This window comes from Pteropus alecto, unplaced genomic scaffold (assembly GCF_000325575.1).
Source record: "Pteropus alecto unplaced genomic scaffold, ASM32557v1 scaffold131, whole genome shotgun sequence".
In the NCBI taxonomy this organism is placed as follows: domain Eukaryota; kingdom Metazoa; phylum Chordata; class Mammalia; order Chiroptera; family Pteropodidae; genus Pteropus; species Pteropus alecto.
The window spans coordinates 9,320,923-9,334,696 of record NW_006434709.1 but is presented as its reverse complement, the minus strand read 5'-3'; the positions used below and the strand labels follow the sequence as shown (position 1 = coordinate 9,334,696).

The window sequence follows — 13,774 nt, the reverse complement described above, 5'->3', positions numbered from 1 at the left end:
GTTTATCATTGTGCTTGAGTCTTGATGCTAAAGTGTTAAATGCTTGATGAGACATGATGTTTTCTTTTTGTATTGTAAAAATATTTGATCTCTCAGGAACTAAGTGACCTATTTTTGCCCTTGAGGTGTTTATCTTTAAGCTCTTCATTGTATGGGCTTCAACAACAGTCAACCTGTGAGGAAGACCTTTTGTCGGCTTCCATAGATCATCTGAGATGGGTATAGACCGGAGCAAATGAGGATTTAGATAGACCATCAAATAATGAGATCATTGCCTACTTGAATGTGAAAGAGTGACTACATAGTCTCCCCCACATATTCTACTCATAGCAGAGTCCTTTCTGTGGAAAATTGCCAATACCTTCAAGGGACAGCCTCCTACTGGTCTCTTGGTCTCCTTTGAGTTCCCCTTCAATCCATGCCAGATTCTGCTATGCTCTTCCTAAAACTTTTCTATGGACGTGATTTTGAAAAACTATTTATTGACTATATTACAAGCCCCTTAGCCTATCATTAAAGGACCTCCATAACATGGCTCCAAATTAGTTTCCAGCCTTACTTTCCACGGTTTTTGTAGACAACGCTTCTCTTCCTGCCATACCGGTGTAGCCATTGCCCTCCAACCACCACAATTCTGACTTGAACTGGTGTGCCCTCATCATTGCTCTTCATCACCTAAATCCCAGCCTGCTTTGGATAACCAACTCAAAGCCCAATATGTGGGCCCCAGAGAAATTATCCTCCTTCACATTCCTATAGTTTATGTCTCTTACTTCTGAATTAATCATATTACATCCTTTCATTGTTAATTACCTACTTCTAATCTTACCCCACCCCCATTAGGACTGACTATAATCTCTTTGAAAAACAGGGGTTGGGTTTCATACTTCTTTGTATTTTGCCCACAGTGCCTAGAACACCTTGCACACTATAGGTGGAAAAGACAAACTTGGTTTATGCTGATGTTCCAAGAGAGATCACAGGACTGCACATAGGAGAAGTAAAGATTGCTTTGTCATATTTCACTTAGATTGAATTAGAGGCAGGTAATCAGTTACAGATCAGCTCAGGGTTGAAATACATGGACTTATCCCCTATATAGGTCATTTATCTTTGATCACGGGACAAAAACTATGTTTCTTTTACTACCCTCCTACTAAATCATCTGCTATTATTTTTTACAAGAAGGACTGGGCCAAATGCATGAGGAAACATCAATGTATACTCATCCCCACCACCTGAAAAATAACTTTAAAGGTGTGTGTCCTACTGATAAGGTGTCAAGAAAAATGTTCCCACGTATTCCAGAGCTCCGAAGCCCCTTGCTTAGGACTGCTGTCTACATTGGCAAGTGAATTATATATTAGCATTTTAAAAGGCCCACTGTTTTCACCACATCAGCTTAACTGAGACAAGTTATTTAGTAGGATTCTAATTAATTTAATTCTCCACTGGTGGCAATTTCTGATGGGCAATGACTGTGCCTTTTACCTCTTTGCATTCCTTCCCCAGTACTTAGCTCAGTAGGTTGCATATGGTAGAGACCTAATAAATATTTGTTGATTGAACAAATGAAGGAGACTTACTGTAGATGAAGAAGATGCACAAGTGAACTCAGACATGCTTCACAAAATCAAACTCCCAGCGCTGAGAATGGACAGAAATGCAAGCGCCACAGATAATACTGACACCAGCTTTGCTCAATAGTTAACAAGACCAGAACCCTCAAAGCAGAGGCAGTCCAAGTATGTTTCTTAATCAGCTTAATTAGCACTGTTGTCATTGTTTTGATATGGCACCCTCAACCTTGGCATTATGTATTATGAGAAAATTCTCCAATGAGATAGATCATGGAAGTCAATATGTAGAGGTTAAGAGTGAAGATTCTGTAGTCATATCATACAGGCAACACCAGTTGTATAACCTTGAACATGTCACTTAGTCTCTCTAAGCTTCAATAAAATGGGAATAATCATAGTACCCACCCCACAAGATGGTTACAAAGAAGAAACAAGAACAAGCATGGAAAACTCTTATCACTATGCCTAGAGCATAGTAAATTCTCAATAAACATTAGCTGATATTGTTATTTCTACTTTAACCTATATTTTGCTCTTTACTAAGCTCCAGGCAGTGTGCCAGCTAAAGACTGGAAGGGTTAGATATTCAATCAGAGATCACATTTCAGAACTGTCCTGGCCCTTGATCTCCAGGCAGCAGAAGATCTGTGGTTCTTTGCCAGCCCTGGTGAGATGCACATGGCCCTGTGGGAGAGGTCTGTCCTTCAGTGGGGCAGGAGGAAGAGAGAGACTTCCAATCTTAGGGTGCACCAAAATAATAAAAATGCACCCTGAGCACTGCAGATGCAATCATTTCAAAAATGTGTGCATTTTTTAAAACACAATGACAGCTTTAGATTCCAAACAAAAATCACTGCAGCTTTTTTATTCTGTGACATAAATTTTTAAAGAAAATGGGTTTACTAACCTAAACCAAAGGAAAGTTTACTCTTAAGATAAACTACAATTCCACTTGCCCATTGCCATTAAGACTGGATGTCAATACCCCCAAGCCTATGTAGAGTCCAGGACATTCAGATGGCTTTATACTGTTTTGAATGTTGTATGCTATTGGTTAATAGGAGGCAGGAAGCAAGGTATGTCCTCCCATTTTCAGAGGGAATAATGGGCCTTGAATGGGGTCAAGTACAGAATGGAGACTCCAGGTGGGTGAGCATGGCAAAGATAGAGCCATGATTTCAACTACGAGTTGCTAGCTCAGACACTCAAAGCCATTGACCAGTCTAGACCAAAGCCTCAGGAGTCCACCTCCAGCACAGCCTGTCAGAGGGAAAAGAAAACATACTCTCAAAGAGGCTGAAAAATAAAAAGAACTCAGCAAATAAGGCAAAGTGGCTACAAGCAAATCCACACAAAGGGGACACAGCTTTAAAGGAAAAACTCTCGTGTTCCTGAGTTCTGAGCTGTGGGTAAGTTTCTGAAGAGGAGTATTTGCATTCTGGTTTTTCCCCTTTGTGTGGGGGACATAAGCAACAGGTAAAACCAGGCACTCAGAAATAAGGGCATGAGGAACTCAATGCAAATCTTAGAGCTGAAAGACGGATAATCTCCACATGCCTCTCCACAGGCTTTCAAGGTATCTGAGAAGAGGACCAGTCAGTAGGGAGAGAGGAGCAGAAGGGAAGCAAGGCAGCAGAAGTTGCTTGTTTGCATCGCTGTCTCAGGAAATTCAAGGAACTATCATTAGGGGGAAAAAATCAGGCAAATGACTTCCTCTCAGACCATCCTCACCAGGAATATCTGGTTTGCTGTCCTGCTTGTATTCCAGGGATGACCTTGCCCATGTAGGGTCTAAATAGCTACTACACACAGCAACTACAGCCCTATCTGGCCCCAAAACAGTCCAAATCAACCCATGTCCATTCAAAAACCTACAGGTGAATCAAAGGTTGACCAGCAAGAAAAGAAATGGCAGCAGAAGAGCTGACACAGCAGGTCCAATAAGAGCGAAGCCCAGTTTGTACATCTCCAAACATAGAAAGGAACTCGCGATCAAAAAGGAAAATGAATAAGATTTCATCTTGCACAGAAAACAACCGTGCAACCTAAATGGACTGTTAAGTGGAATAATCCTCACAACTGAGAGTTGTATACTATTTCAATCGATCCTCCCTTTGGTTCATTGCTATTTCACCAGCTTGACCTCGAAATTAAATATCCCCAGTAACAAGTTTCAGGTCATGCTATTGGCAATATGTATTCTCTCACAGGATGTGATGTGGACTCAAAATTCAAATTAAGGGGGTTTTCTCTTAAATCCTGTCTAGAGGATGGAGCAGATTGTGCGATCTATTTAAGTCATTTGAGATGAATTTTGTTTAATGAGTAGCTCTTTTTTATGCCCTTTTCCCTTTAAAAACTATCACAAGCAAGTCTTGGTCTCTAAGTTTATTTCTACCATCAGAGGAGTGAATTAAAGAGGAATCCTTCCAGGTAGTAACCTAAATGTTCTGTCATCCGGATGCTGCTTAGAAACCCTTGATTATGGGACATGCTTACATGCTCCCCACTAGGGCTGGCACCCAAACAAGCTTTTGATTTTTCTTAAATCCTTTTATAATGTACACTTTTCTGCCATTCCTCCTTCTGAATTTAATAGGTCACCAGGGAGAGACCGGCAGTTTGAATTCTTTTGTACAGGAACTGGAGGCTTGAGTTCCAGATCTGGCTCAGCCACTAACTGTGGTTTCAAGATTGGCTCTCATTTTTTTTTTTTTTTTTTAAGCTGTGCAATCTTAGATCCTTCACTTAATATTTGGGCCTCTATTGCCTTGATCTGTAAAATGAATGTTTGTTGTGGTTCCTTTCAGCTTTAGTCTATTCTTGTCCTACCTAATTTCTAGAATCACTAGAGAAATGGATTTCATCATGGTATAAAAGTGCTCTATAAACCTTAAGTATTTCATGGGAGCAGTTTTAAAAATATAAAACAAGGGGAAAGGTAATGTGATTTAATAATAAGGTATCTTAATTTACACTAACATAGGAAGGAAAACAATTACTGTTTCTGGATTTTGCTGAAAGTGAGAAGTTCTTCGGCTTCATGTAGCCCTGGTAGAGTGCAAACTGAAGAGTGCTGTCTCTACTAGGGAGTCAGGGAAAAGAAACGTGACATTATTGTTTCCCTGTTGGTTAAAAACTCGGACAGGATGGATCTTTGAAGGAGTATTTGCAACATACATTGTTTCTGAACCTCCAACTGAACTTCATAGCCAATATGTAAATTCCTGAAATCTGTTCCCTCAAACTATACCCCAAAAAGAGCCACAGCTATGTGGCATTAAACAGAGAAACAAAAGCCTACAAAATACTTCAACTCTGACCCTATCTACCATTACTTTCTGGGGACATTAATTTGTAAAATAAGAATTCCTGATAGAAGAAAACATTAACACTGAGAAAATATATATATGTTAGTATTAATAATTATCTTCTTCCACATTAACCTATCTAGCCCTCAAAACAAGAAAATCATGTCAGCGTACACAAAACTGGAAAGATACTTCTCACTACTTGGCTTGGCTCTAATACAAATGGTACTGAAAACTCCAAGGGCCCAGGAAACATGTTGCCAAGATTTAGGGCACTCAATTAGGCCTCAGTAGAATGCAAATTTGCACCTTTTGCCTAAAATTTTCCTTTAAATGACCACCAGTTTTGGTACAATCATTTATTTCTCCAGCACTGTCAATATCAAAAGGCTGGTAGCTGAGTGCTACAGAAGCTACTAAGTCTCTGCCATCATGGAGTCTGAAGTCTCACAGACATTCGTGTGTAGTGTGACAATTTGGACAGACTATGAAATTAATGTTTGTAGACCGGGTTTGGTAAGGTAAGAGCAAATCTCGTATTTGGTCCCCACCTCCTCAAGCACCAAGGACTGTGTGCTCTAATCCACACTCAGTGCATGCCGGGCAAACAATTAATCCCTCTGCAATTTGAAGTTCCACTCTCAGAAGAGGGCATGATGAGAACCCCAACTAGATTTGTCAGTCCCTTCTGCTGCTTCCACCATTCAGTTAACCAAGGGACTAGTCCCTTGACATATCCCATAGGGAGCTGTCTTCACAGATTATCAATCCTGTGTGGGTTTATAAAGGTCCTAGCCTTAGCATAACGCCATTATTATATAAACAATTTCATAAATGAATTTTTATTTTCTTTCAACTAAAAATGGTATGGGGCAAGAGATGGATTCTTTTGTTTGTTTTGTTTTGATTTTTAATAAGGGTTCTTTTCTAAAAGAGGGAAGAAAATAAAGATATCCTTTACCCATTCCCTCTCTCCTCCCCCACCTACCCCCTCCCACTCCAAAATCCCAAAATCCCAAAATTCTAGAGATATCCATTTATTTACAAACTGACTCTGAGAATAAATGAGAGGTAGAAGTGGATACACCGATCAGAAATGAAAGTGTAGTGAACACCAAGCACAGTTACCACAGCTGAAGTTGTCCAAAAAAACATGTTTGTTCTGTTTCAGTCGGGTCTCCCTTTTGAAATGGCATCACTCTTTCTAGGGATCAGCAAGGACCTTCGCGCGTTCAGGGAGGATGCTATCACAAAATCCCTAATAGTCTGAGATTTCAACAACACAGAAGCAGAATGGATGCAGGGATAGTGTTTCTCCACAAAATAACTTGTCTGAAAGTCCCATCTCACTTTGGTAGAAGGAATTCTCAAAAACTCATCAAGTCCACCTAGTCTACCAGAGATATTCATTTGTCACGGAAAAGCCACTAGAGAAAGATGGCAAGGAGGGATCCTTGCTCCAAACTCTCTCCTGCAGTGCACACAGCCATTGGCAGGAAGAGATAACTTTGCCCGCTTTCACAAATGGACACCCTCAATCTATGTGTGCAAACCATACGTGTGTGCTCATGAACACTTATGGCTTGTGTGCTAACATAGCGCTCCCTTTGGTTACAGAGCTCAGCGGAATTAGCTCTGGACTAGATACCAAAATACCTGGCTTCTTGGCCCTCATGACCTCGGGCAAGCCCTTAACCTTGGTGAGCCTCACTCTCCTCATTCTAAAGTAGAAGTTGTGAAGTCTGTCTCAATTAAGATCAGATGAAATAACATACATGAAAGCACTGTGTAAAGTATAACACAGCATACTATTGGAAAGAATCATTATTTACGATGAATAAATGGGAAAAAAAATCCAGATGCCAATTATTTGGTTATCTTCTCACTAGGCAAGGTAATCCAGCCAGAGGGTGAGTGGGTACGATATTCCCCACTTACGTGCACAGCCAATATGTAAATCTATAATATACAGGTTTATTATTTATAAACCAATTTCAATATACTATATTGTTTCTAGTTCTCTTTTAGATCTTGTGGCAATAGAAAACACCAAATTGAGAAAAGTTCTTTGCAAATTAACTGGGCCACAAAAAATTTTTATCACCTGTTTGTTAACCTTGCTTATTCGTGTCACTAATTTTTTAAGGAATGAGGCATTGTTATGGTTACGATAGCATGTTCTGATGCAAACCTCTTTCCTCCTACAATTTCCCCCTTATAAAATCTCCAAATTTCTTGATGTAAATAATAAAGAAGTATTATGTTTGTCTGCATTAAGATATATTTGCCAAAGGTTTGGGAACCAAAAATTGGAATTTTTAATAAGCAACTGTTGACATTTATCACTTTCCTTGGGATTTACCACTAACAAAGTGATGTTATCTTTCTTGAACTAAATTAAAAGACAAATTCAAATCCTGCATGGTAGCCACCAAAAGCATATATTCGAAAAACAGAAATCAGCGTGCCATATTATGCATTATTTAATGGTATGCAAATTATAATTCAGACAGTTAGGAAAACCACACTTCAGCATTAATAAACAGTAACACTACCACTACATTAATTATGATATTGCTATGATTTATTCCCAAGTTTTGCATTTTGATACCCTTGAAAATTTATGCCATCTGATAAGTAGTAACCTATTTCTCCTCTTACACCTCCTACCCATTCCTCAAATCTGTTCCTCCTACCCACTCAATGGGTGTCTGCAGGAAACAGTACAGAAATACAAAGTCACAAGTGACTGCACTGTCTTATAAGCATTAATAATCAAAGAACAAGCAAACACCACCTAAAGCTCCAACATTTATTGTGTCAATGTTAAGCACACTTTTTAAAAGACAACATAGAATGTATAGAAACAAGGGGTTGGGGACTCATGCTCATTTTCCACAATACGGGTATTAGGTTGGCTGGTTTCAAAAAGGCCAGGACATCATGGTCCATGGGCCCTCTCTATGGGACTGATTCACTATTCCAATGTGGGTCTGTTTTTTTGTTTTTACTTTTTATTAAAAAATATAAATAAAATGGCACTGCAGGCCCAGGCAGGAAGGACTCTGCAGGACTCTGTCTTCGCACACGGCTTCTTGGAGGCTACTGTCAGAAAACATCACAAACTAGCAGGATGACAGACCACGCAGATGTCGGCCGGGCGGCACGCGTCCACCCCACCCCAGGGGGCTTCAAATTTTCTCAGAACTTAAGGGCTCTCGAGCTTCCATCCGAAAACTGCCACACATCTTGAGCTCTCTGGGTACTACGCCGAATGGGGGTGTGTGAAGAACCTAGAAAGAGGTTGGAGACAGAGGAGGGGGGGAAAAAAAAGTACAGGTGTGACTTGGCCCAGTGATTTTCTGTTCTCTAACTAGCTTTTTACGGTTATAACTTAAATCAACCACAGAGCCACTAGTGTCTTAAACATGATTTCAAAGTCACTATTCCTCCCCACAACCCAAATCTCTCACTCTGAGTGCCTTTCCCATGAACTCCCTCCCTGCATTCCCCCAAAGGACCCGGACCCCCTACCCAATCCTGTGATAGTCCTAATAAACTTGGGACACACCTGGAAGGAAACACTTTCCTTTATGACTGAGAAAACTGAGTAGGAAACAGTCCTTTGGTTGAGGAGAACAGGGGAGGGAGAAGGGAAGGGGACATTTCCTTAAAATAATAATAAAATTATAAAGAAACAAAAAATCAAAATTGATGTAAAAGCAGCACAACAAAAACATGAAATGTCATCAAGTTCAACGTCAAAGCAGCCAACGATTTACAAGAGGCGAACAAATCTCTGAAGAGGAAACCAGAACCCAAAATAGTTGCTCCCAAATTGCACCAAAAACTGCCTGTAGTTTCTTTCAAACATGCAGTTTTCTTTTCTTTTCTTTTTTTCTTTTTTTTTTTTTTTTTTTTGGTAAGGGGGAAAGGCAATGGTGAAGGGAAGAAGGGAGTGGTTATTTTCCTCCGGGGTTCCTCCCTTGCTGTGTACATTGACTTGAAGCAGCAGAACTGGGAGTCCGGATGTGCCGAGGAAGAGGGCTACCACAGTGGCATTCCAGGTCTTGTTGCCATGGCGACCTGAAGCAGGGGCCTGGGGCCTCCTCTCCCCTGACTTGACTCCGCAGGAGGCCCAGGGTCTGGAGCTCAGCTGCTCTCACGAATTCCCCCCTGAGCAGTAGAGACCTGGGCTGAGGGGCCTGCTGTGTCCAGGTGGGCTCTGGAAATCCTGTTCCCAGTCCAGCCCTGTCATTGTCGTTGAGGCCCCTTTAGCTGATATCCCCATCAAACTCTTTTGTCAGACCTGCTACCAATATTTAAAGCCCCGACAGGCAAAGATAGCATGGGCATGTACCACATTCCTTGTTATTTAAAAGCACAGCCTCCTGTGGGTTAAGAGGGTCCTGCTTTAGAGGATATTTTGGAGAAATCACTTAGATTGCCTTTTCTGCTGTCTCATAAAGACCTGATATATGTTTCCTTTTGCCACTTTACAGAAAGGAAAAACAGTATTTGGATCAACCATTGAGTTGTATTCAGCCAAGTTTAGGTTTTGAGTACAATGACCCATGTGAACTGTATCGGTCTCCTTTCCCATTTGAAAGGGTGGAATTAATTGCATCCCATGACCATAGATGACACTGGGAAATAGAGAGAGAGAGAGAAACAGGCCCATCCCCCTAAAGGCTGATTCACTGGCCATGTGTTTTACTAAATGAAACAGCGGGCTAATGGGATAATAAGATGACAGCGAACGAAAGTGCATACCCAACAATCCATGTCTACAATTCGTAGCGATAGCAGCCCTGGAAAAAAATGTACGTAATCCCAGTTCTGCCTATGTGTTCTGATGTCTATTTCTCTAAAAATGGGTTCATTTATTCTTAATTGGAAAAGCTGTAGGGCCTTAGAAGACACTTAGGAAAATTTGCTTAAGTGGCTCATGCCTTCTAAAAGTTAAAAGTCTTTTTAAAAAAAATTTGCCAAGCAGGTTTAAAGAACACTGTCAATCCCATCCACATATCAGCAAAATTCACACAATTTTTCTTTTTTAAATGCAAAGTTGTCTGGGGAAGAAAAAAAGAAAAAGAAAAAGAATGAGATGGGTACATTCTTGAAGACACCAGGCCCAGGGACAATGGAGTAACAGAATCATAATGAAGAACACACTATTACAACATAGTCATAAGAAGTGTGTGTGTGTGTGTGTGTGTATGTGTGTGTGTGTGTGTGTGTGTGTGGAGAGAGATGAGGTTTAAAAAAGAAAACACTATATTTGCTCCCTTATTCTCTGTGAGTAAAGTGTTTGAAGCAGGACAGAATGGGGCCTGAGGCTTCTCAACTCCTTTTCAGGAAGGCCTGAAATATCCCAATACCTTTTAACAAACTTTGAGTGTCTGGGAATAAACCACCTCATTCCCTTGTTTCTCCAAGTGAAATGATATCTAACCCTCACTGCCACTTCCTTTCAAATTCTCACTTCAAGCATTATGAATATATACAGTATATACTTATTACGTATACAAAAATGGTATTTAAATAAACAGTTCTGTCACAGAATGCCCTGGGAAAAACTCGACTTCACACTTCCTGCCATTGCTGGTACGAATGAAGAACCAAGCGTTTACCTCACTTCTTAACAACCTTTAAAATGTGTTCGTCAGTCCTTTTGTAGGCCCTAAATGGGGAGGATGGTAAATGATCTCAGGATGGAGAAGTTCTTGCAATGGGAGAATTTCTGGGTTTAAGTCTGCGAGAAATAGTACTTGCTGTATTCCTGTTTATTAAGTTGTTCTCAAAATGAAGATAAAAAGAAACATTTCTGTGAGCGGCAGTCCAGGTATGTTGAAAACATTGCACCAGCATGTCAGGAGTGTCACATAACCTTACTTGAGAATTTTGAAAAATGTTAATGTTCTAAGTGTTTCCTCATTTTAAAAAGCTATCGTGATTTCATCCTACTGTTGGAAATGTTTTTCGTTATTTTATATTAAGATTTTTAATTTTAGGGTTCTGGATACAAGATGTCATTTATAAGTTATATTCTCGTTGCATAGGTTTTCATGCTTCTACTGTTCACTCAGTGTCAGAAATAATATTTTATAAGAGGGTTTCAATAAGTCAGGAGACTAAGTACCCTGAAGAACTTGTCTCCCAATAAATTTACTTAACTTTGGGACCATGTAAATCAAACATAATCTGTGATTTATCACCAGATGTTTGCATCCCTCCTCACTCCCCATCTGATTTAAGAAATTTGAACATACAAGTATACAGTATCCACCATTAATTCTGTCTGTCAGGATGTAAAACCTAATTACACTAAAAGCATCACATACTGAGAAATTAATATGAATACTGTATATAAAAGTGCACAGCTGCACTCACAGCTCCTAATAAAAGAGTAATAGGGACACACAGCAGTTCATGGACATTTAATATGGTGGAGCAGAAGTCACCACGTCTAAAACTGGCCTGGCACTAGGGAATGTTTCTAAAACATGTATATCTCCTTTCAGTTCACTACCAGGTTCTACAAGGTACCACTTCCCCACCCCAGCCCAGCCCAGCCCAGCTCCTGTACAATGCTCTCCTAAAACTTCTCTTACCAGATTCCTCCCTGCCTTACTCTCTGCTTCCCAAATGGGCTTTAAACAACAACAGCAACAACAACAACAACAACAAAAACCTACTTCTTTCTCTTTGTTTTAGAAAGATAAAACTATTCTTGCCTCAGTTAAAAGGCTTTACATGAAAAGGTCACCTCATAGGCACCAGGGCATAAGAACTGAGCCACAAAAAAAATGCTACCACAAAAAGACAACAGAATGGCTTTTGTTTGGGTTTTTACAAAAATAAGAACGATGTCGTATCCATTCGTCTACACTGAGAACGGGGAGACAGTATCACAGACATATGTGTTTTAATAAAGCAAATAGATGCTGCAACATGCAGTATTCGTAAAACTGACAACACACATTTCTAAGGAGGGGTTTTAAAAATAGGCTTTCCTCTTCAAAGATATTTCACTTCAAAAATATGTTTGGCCAAAATATAATTAATTGAAGGGTATTCCCACCGTAATCTACTCTCCATCAAGAATACCCTATAAAACCACCTAAAAGGACTGTCCTGTCTAGGGTCCCTAGGATCTCAGAATCACAAGGCAAACCACCATACACTTCAGGAAATCTGATTTGACCACATCTGGCTAAATTCCTAGCTACTGCTTGCTTTCTTCTCTCCTTCTCTCTCTCTCTCTCTCTCTCCTGATGCCTTCATTTCTGGACTTTTAGATTTGGGAGGTGGGGTTACTTTTTAAATGAGGAAAGACTCTTATGTGGGAATAAAAAAGCTGATTAAAAAAAAACCTTTGTTTACATTATATTGTAAGGTAGGGCAGGTAAGGGAGAATAGAAAAGAACTTTGAAACAAGAACAGCAAAAAATCCAAAGGAAATTAAAGCTTAAGATTCTATTACCACAAAGTTTTTCATTTATATCTGAATGGATTAAGAGATGGAGGGAAAATTTTTAACATCAGCCTGAAAACGCCTTCCATTTCTTAAAAATTATTCTAGAACTATAAAGTCTAAAAACTATTTTCATGGTTTGAGATATGTCTATTTTAATATAGTAAGTACTTTATGTTCCTTTAGGGTATAATACACGCATCAAAATGCCCACAGAAATAATCCTGAAAAAGACTGACTGGCCTTCTCTTAAAACCTGTTATTTTCTTGAAAGTAATTTACAGAGTGTGTCAAATGAGGACACAAGAAGCTTACATTGTGTACTTTAATTTTTTTTTATTTTTTTCAATAAAGGGACAAAATGGGTGTATGAACAGGTTAATGCAGACAACTGCCAAAAAAACACAGACAGTGGTTTTTCCAATAGAACTTAACAAAGACCAGAAACAAATACAATAAAAAGCCAGGTTGTAATGACCTTTGGTCATCCAAATAAAAAAAAATAAAAACAAAGAAAAATAAAAGATCAAATTAAGTGCCTCTGTTTTGAACAGGGCACATAAGCAATAATAAATAGTGACTCCCATAGTAAAAGATAAAATTTCAAGTTACGACAAACAGCTTTCATTACAGGAATAGAAAAGGCCAATAACAAAATATTCTGCATTGCCATTTACAAAAAAGTATTGACTAAAGCGGGCTTTCTCTTTAATATGCTTTGCATATGAAATTCTTTCCAATCTAAATATAAAGCACCATTTAGTTTTTGGCAATGAAAAAAACTGCAAAACATTGTGTTTTTTTTTTCCTTTTTTTCTTTCTTTTACTGCATATGAAGGTAAGATGCTGGAATGTAAGGGTGATAGAAGGAAAGGGACAAAAAGCACACTACATAACAAACCAACGTTATTAGCTTGCAGTACTGCATACAGTATGGCAGCAGGAAAAAGGAACAAAAAAGGATATGTACAACCCCTATGACAGCCATCGGTGTGACATTCTAGCAGGTTCCCCCAAACCGCCATTATATGGCTTCTCATCTGTACAATGTCACACTTTTTTGTTTCTCTCTTTTTTTTTTTGAAGCATACAAATAATTTGCACTATATTATCCTGCCAAATTAAAAAAATATACTGTGGCAGCCTGTCTTTTTTTTTTTCCACTACCAAAAAAGGTACATTGATACCTTTTAAGAGAACAAGCAACAGTTAAAAATACAAGCTTCAATATAAATACTATAGTGCCTAACACTAGATGAACATTTAATTCAAATACCATTCTAGAAATACAGAAAAAAGACCATAAATGTGTTTTAGCATAGGAATCAACATGAGTGTGCATTTTCCTATATTTAAGTACTATATAATCTTAAACCTTTCCCCAATGTATGTTTTTTTTTACAACC

The 13,774-nt window shown here is 39.1% G+C and overlaps 1 protein-coding gene across 1 annotated transcript in view; it reads right to left on the bottom strand.

The window, feature by feature from the left end:
• Window positions 1-12,687: 12,687 nt before the first annotated feature.
• The window catches only part of BCL11A (B cell CLL/lymphoma 11A), an 85,647-nt gene continuing 84,560 nt past the window's right edge, over window positions 12,688-13,774 (bottom strand). Inside the window, exon 3 of the mRNA XM_006909575.1 lies at window positions 12,688-13,774. This exon is cut by the window's right edge and continues 4,138 nt beyond it. The gene's annotated coding sequence lies outside the window, so the exon portion shown is untranslated.